Source organism: Durio zibethinus, chromosome 10 (genome assembly GCF_047325235.1).
Source record: "Durio zibethinus cultivar Kanyao isolate XHJ-2024 chromosome 10, ASM4732523v1, whole genome shotgun sequence".
NCBI classification, from domain to species: Eukaryota; Viridiplantae; Streptophyta; class Magnoliopsida; order Malvales; family Malvaceae; genus Durio; species Durio zibethinus.
In genome coordinates, this window is record NC_143171.1 from 25,616,366 (window position 1) to 25,623,449 (window position 7,084).

Sequence of the window (7,084 nt, forward strand, 5' to 3'; positions counted from 1 at the left end):
GAGAAAAAGAAACTCTTTAAAGAATCTATTACATTGGTGTTTAAGGATTTATGCTGTGAACAGTAGACAATTTTTGAATGAGTGATCGTGTCCCCAACCAAAATCAAGTCAGAATAACTTTCACAATGCTTTTGTTGTGCTTTTGTAAATCAAATAAATCTTTTGCATTTTTTCAATATATGATCATGTTCATATTAATCATCCATCAAACTTTTATTTCATTGTAATTATTCCTATTAAATCTCAAAAGTGGATGAATAATGTCCAATTGAAATAATTTTTAAAATATTATTCCCTCAAATATTTGTCATTCAGTTCATCCAAATAAATCTAAGTAAGAATTTTCTATAAATTAAATTATTAAACTAAAAAAACTTAACAAAAGATTAAATATTTTACAGTATCAAGGATTTAATTACAATAAAATAAAAGTTTAGACCATTAGTTTAATGTAATAAAAGATAATTGATTTATTTTCATTTTTGAGTAAAGTTCAATGACTCATTTGAGTATTATCTTTTTTTCGTTCATTTATAATTTATAATTTCTCTCAGGATATGTGCATATATATATTTAAATGATACGATTTTTGACAAAAGAAATCTTAACTTAACTCTTCAAGTGATGCATGGTGCTAAATATTGAAGAATATTTCACTTGTCATTTTTTTGTTACAATTTTTTAATTGTTCAATTATAATAATAAATTATGTAGTGTTATATAATTTATAAATGTAGGTTTTATATAAAATTTTGATTAACTTTATATAATTTTGAATTATAATTGATTAATTGTACCATAATAATTGTAGCACTACTAGCAAATGATATTTTAGCAATGACTGAAAATATTGTTGCAAAATCATTTTATATTTGCAATGATTTTTTATAGTCATTGTTTATTTGAATTTTTTATATTTTATACAAAGATAATTTTTGTTATTGTGAATATCTATAAAATTGGTAATGATAAAAAAATTGTTATGAAATCTTATTATATTTGCAACGAATTTAAATTCTTATTCCTAATTAAAATTTTAAATATTTTATACAACAAAAAAATTGTTATGATATCCATAACATATTCATAACAAAAAGTTATTTCGAAATATTATTAAATTTGCAACGATTTAAAATATTATTGCAAAGTCTCATATATTTGCAATGATTTTTTATATCGATGCCTGTTTATTTATTTATTTTTTGTATATTTTATACAACAATAATTTTTGTTGTTTTAAATTCCTATAAAATTGGTTATGATAAAAAAAATTTTACGAATTCCTATTATATTTGCAGTGACTTTTTATTATCATTGCCTAATTAACATTTTAAATATTTTATACAATGACAATAAAATTGTTATGATATCCTTGCCATATTCATAATGACAAAAAAATAATTATAATTCATTTCAAAATATTATTAGATGTGTAAAGACTTTTTTTAGTCATTGTTATATTACACAATGATCAAAATAGTTGTTACAAAATATCTATCATTTTCTTAAAAACAAGAAAATTGTCATTACAAAATCTTTGTAGACTTATAATAATTTTTTAAAAATTTTGCATAATTAAATGGTTTTAATGTTTTAAATACAGACAAAAATAATTGTAAAAAAATTATATTATTTTCTTAATGATTAAAAATATCACTAATAGTAAAATGATGATAACGCTAATACTAATGTTTAAATGTGTTACCTTAGTTTAATATGTAATTGAATCACGATTAACATTTGTTTTATTATTATATGAAAAAACCATACTTTTTTAGCTTTTGCCACATCAATCGCTTACAAAAAAAGTGACATATTTAATTATATTTTTATTTTCTATTTTTATGTCTTTCTTTTATATTTAGTTGTTCAGTTTTTATAATTGTGAGTATTATTTTATTTTAAATTATAATGCTTAAATGAGCATCAAAATATTTGGATCTTAAAGTTTATTTAGTTGGTTATAGTAATTTAATGTTAAAGAGAATATATATATATATATTAGTGACCAAATTACCAAATTAATATTTGTTTTAAAACTAATTTAATTTATTCTCAAGAGTAGATATGAAACCTAGATAAGAAAAAGACCCATACATGGAATTTGTAAGCAAAGGATAATCAAAATTATGATTGTCTAGCTCAAAAAAAAAAAAAAAAAAAAACGAAGGTTGGCATTGTTTGTTGTTTTGAGTATTTTCTTAGATATGGGCATTTTGAGGCATATATGACTACTAAAAAAGCCAGTCGACTTAAAAAATTTATTCGATAGTCTCTATGGGTGTCTATGAAAGGAAGCAATCTTATGAACCTACAAGTGAGTATTGCCTGAGGGTTACCCATGGGGGTTCCTTTGAGGCCTAAACTGTCATAGTTTAGTCAGTAAAGTTCATTTAGAAGTGGAAGGGAGTTATTAATGGAGGAGGATTTAGAAGGAATGTGGTATAAGCTAAAGTTAATGGAGGAGAAGCGTAAAGGTATTGTTATAAAAGTGGATAAAAACGAAAGGGGAAGGGAAGAAAGAAAAGCATGGATTGTCAGAACATTGCTCACAACAAGGCCATATAATAAAGAAGCAACGAAAGGTGTACTAAGACTTCTTTGGAGGGTAGTAAAGAGGTTTGAGATTGTGGATCTAGAAGCGAATATTTATCTGTTCAAATTTGCAATGATGACCTATAAAAAAAGAGTCCAGGATGGTGCACCGTGGTTTTTTGACAAACAGCTATTACTCTTCAAGGAATAAGATGAAGGGCTAAGGCCTAGGGATTACACTTTTAATAACACTACTTTTTGGATAAGGGTATGTGGCTTACCCTTAGGTTTGAGGGATCAAGAAACTGCATTGAGAATTGGGAGGAAGTTGGGGTCCCTAAAAGAAATGGATTTAACTTTGGAGAAGAGAGGGTGAACGCACTTTCTGAGAATAAGGGTGGATGTGAATGTTAATAAGCCATTAAGGAGAGCCATTTTACTCACAAATAAAGAGGGTATGAGTCAAACATGGGGACGACTGAGTTATGAGAGATTGCCAAGTTTCTGTTATAAATGCGGTAGACTCAGACATTTAGAGGATGACTGTGAGAAAAATTCATGCCTTGCTAAAAAATCGAATGTGAAACAGTATGAAAGGTGGCTAAGGGCATCATCGATAAAACATAAACAATCAGCATGAGAGAAAGGAAGCCAAAAACTAAAAGAAGGAATGCATAGAAGAAATCATGAAAAGCAACACAAGGAGGGAGGCAAACATCCAAAGGTGGTAGTTGATGGTGACCTGACTCAAAAACTAAACATGGTCAATCAACGTGAGGGTAGGGATTTAAATAGCGATCGCGGTCACATTTTCAGTTACATCATGTTTATCGTGTTTTCGGATATAACGGAGATCATTGCAGTCATCAAAGTCATCACAGTTGTGAATGTTTTTTAATTTTGAACAATTTTTTATAAAATATAATAATTATAAAATATAGTTTTCTATAATCATAAAAACTCTTGTTTAATGATTTTTAAAATATATCATACTATATTTTTTTATTTTTTAAAAAAATTATTCACAATTTTAGTTAGAATATAACAAAACATTATATTTGATTTAGCAACAAAATTTTTGTTTGAGCCAAGTTCATATTCAATGTTAATTCTAGACAAATCAAGATATTAACAAAACATAATATATTAAATACCAAGCATTTATATTTAATAAAATTACAGACTTAAAAATATAATAATTTCAAATTCTATCAACTATAATTATTAATATATATATTTCAAATTTTACCACATGGTAGAATGACAAGGAGGATCAAATTCTCTATTTTCATTTTTAGATTCAAGTTGACTGCATCCCCATCCATGTGGCTTGCCTTTGTTCTTGATGCATTTGAGATAGAGGATATATTTGAGGATGATACATTTGAGGTGAATGATACATTTGAGGTGAATGATACATTTGAGGTGGAGGATACATTTGTGGTGGATAATAATTATATAAAGGTGGATAACCATGAGAATGTTGAAAATTAGGTTGTTTCGATGGATAGTAACGTCCTTGAGTACTAGTAGATGATTCACTACACTCAAAGTTACTAGAATTTAGTCTCTTACCTGAAGATGAAGAACCTATAGAAATATCATAGTGGTGCTTCTTGGCTTTTCCTTTTGATCGAGTTATATGTACACTTTGACCCTTACTAGATTCAGCAGATGGATTTACTCCATATTCTGCCATGTTAATAAAAAGTCTACCAGTAACAACAAGGCCAAATTCTCCTCCAAGTGGGCTATAAGGTTGATTTGCATCAATATTACCACCAAAATTTGCACCATCACCATCACCATAATCTGAACTTAAATCACTACCATCATCACTCTAACTTGGTGTTGGACTTGAACTTGAATGAGACACATTCCTTTCTTGTGATTGGTGTGACTGTTAAACATTCATTTCATTATCAGAATTATTTGTAGGTAACCAATTAGAGTTTTGACCACCTAACAGAGGATTTTCTTTTTCTTGCAGCCATTCTGTTAGTAGATCATCATCTTAAAAAATATGGTCAAGGCTAACAGGATTAAAACTATTATTTATCTCATCAATGCTCATTCTTTTTTGATGTCTCATCCTTAACCTCATGTTGTAATGGGCATATATAAGTTTCTGAAGTTTTTCAAACTTCAATCTGTTTCTTGCTTTGGTGTGAATATAGCTAAATGTGCTCCAGTTACGTTCACAATTTATTGCAAATGTTGTTTGACTAAGCACTTTGATTGCTAGTTTTTGTAATTCAAGAACACAAGTACCATATATCATCCACCACTCAGCTGTATAATAGTTAAATTAAATTTAAATGTACTATTCAATAAAATAATATAAATAAATTATAATTATTTAATTTATTAATTACCTGGATTCATTTGCTTCTAAGCTCTTTGTTTAATACCAAATGTTTCATGCTTGTCTCGAAATAATAGCAACTACATCAATTGAAAATACAATAATATAAATGAATAAATAACAAATAATTTTATTTTTAATACATAAAATAAATGTTAAAGTTATAAAATTGTATTAAATACTAACCTAATTAATCATTATGATTTGAGTATCTATATAAGGTTTTAATCTTTCAATAACTACTCTTTTACCATCAATGTTTCTTTAAATACATTTTCAAAATGCTCCACTCCAAATTGAAATTGTGAATTTAGATAGTAATCTGCCAATAATTCATAACAATATTATATTAAAATAATAAAAAATAAATATATAAGCAATTTAAGCATAAAAATAAATATATTTTTTAAAATACAATCTATATTCTTGGTTTACTTACTTGCTGAATGTAAGTCATAATGCATGAAACTCTATCTATTATCAATAATCTTTTCATATTTAGCATAATAACAAAAATTTTGTTGAATTGCTTGTTTAGCTCTATCCATAGCCTCGTAAATAAATCCCATTATTGGTTTTTCATCACCATCAACAAGGCACAACACTTTTACTAAAGGCTCATAAACTTTTATTATATCACTTGCTTTTTTCCAAAAATCTTTTTCCAAAATGATTTTTCTGGCTTCGTAAGTAGGCCTTGATTTTTGTTGTCCCTATTTTGATTCTTTAAATTCCTATACATTCAACAATAAATTTTTAGAGTAATATATTTTAAATTAATATTTTAAACAATGATATCATAAAAAGATGCTAGATTTAAATAGTTATACTAATTACTAAGTACTAACATTTGAATTAAACATCTCTCTCAAACCTTGCTTTTGCCTTGTTATTTCTTCTAACTATATGAAATGAGTGGCAAATCGGGTAAGAGCAGGGCGAAGTATTTGCTTCCCTTGTGTATATTTTTTCATCAAATTAACAGTCCAAATGTGATTGTATATAAAACAAGTCATTTTTTTTGCATCATCCAAAATCTTTGCCACATTTTTTTTCTTGCCAATATCCTTAAGGCACAAGTCCAAACAATGAGCTGAACATGTTGTCCAATACAAATGTTGTCTCTTCTTCATTAGTCTTTTTCTTACAGCCTTAAGTGTTGCCTCATTATCAGTGACTATTTGAACAATGTATTTTTCTTCAATTTCTTCCATAGCTTCATCCAATAATCTGTAGTAGAAGTTTGCATCTCTATTACGAACATTTGAGACATTTATAGATTTCCAAAAAATGATCCCTTTACTTTAGTAAATAAGAAAATTAATGATATGCATTTGATTCAACCTGTTAGTCCAACCATCACACATCAAAGTGGCACCCAATTCATTCCAATGAGCTTTTAATCCATTAACCCATCATGAATTTATTGATACTCAAAATCTAAATACACATCTAAGACTTCATAAGGTGTTGGAAGTTTCACATGTTGGCCAATTTTTGCTGCCATAAAAATCAAATTATGCAACCATGGAGAGTTTGCTAACTGAAAAAAAAGTCGATCATATATAAAAAATTTTTATACTAATTCACCCATCTTCCTTCTTAATGTCTTTAAAAATGAATCACTTATTTTTGGTTACTTTGAACTCTTACTTCTAACTAATTTAGGTATAGCCCCTCTTAATGAAAATTCAAACTCACTTGGAGTTGATTTCCTTGTTTTTTCCTCAAAATATTCAGCAATTGAGCCATGATAGCTTCATCCCTCTTCATGTATGTTACTCTAACCACTATTTCTTTGTCTGAATTCTTGTCTTTGGTGTCACTCATATTGTGATTGGATACTATCTCGTATGGCTTGTCTAGTAGCGATGTCTTCATCAATAAAACCTTCATAGTCATAGTCTTCTCCTCTTAATTGTGATAAGAATTCATCTTTTCTCCTTTTGTTCTTAACTTTCTTTGATTTGCTTTCTTGAAGAAGTTCATCATACTTTCTCGTACTAAACCTATTAATAATATAATTAAGGACAAGAAAAAATTAGTTGTACATGCTTATGTAATTTTGTAATTTTTATTAAGAAATTAACAATAATATTTTCAAAGGAATTATAAAAACATAACATACCAGTAACGTTGGGGCATGGTGCAACATTGCCAGTTTTATAAGCAATGTGTTCCTTG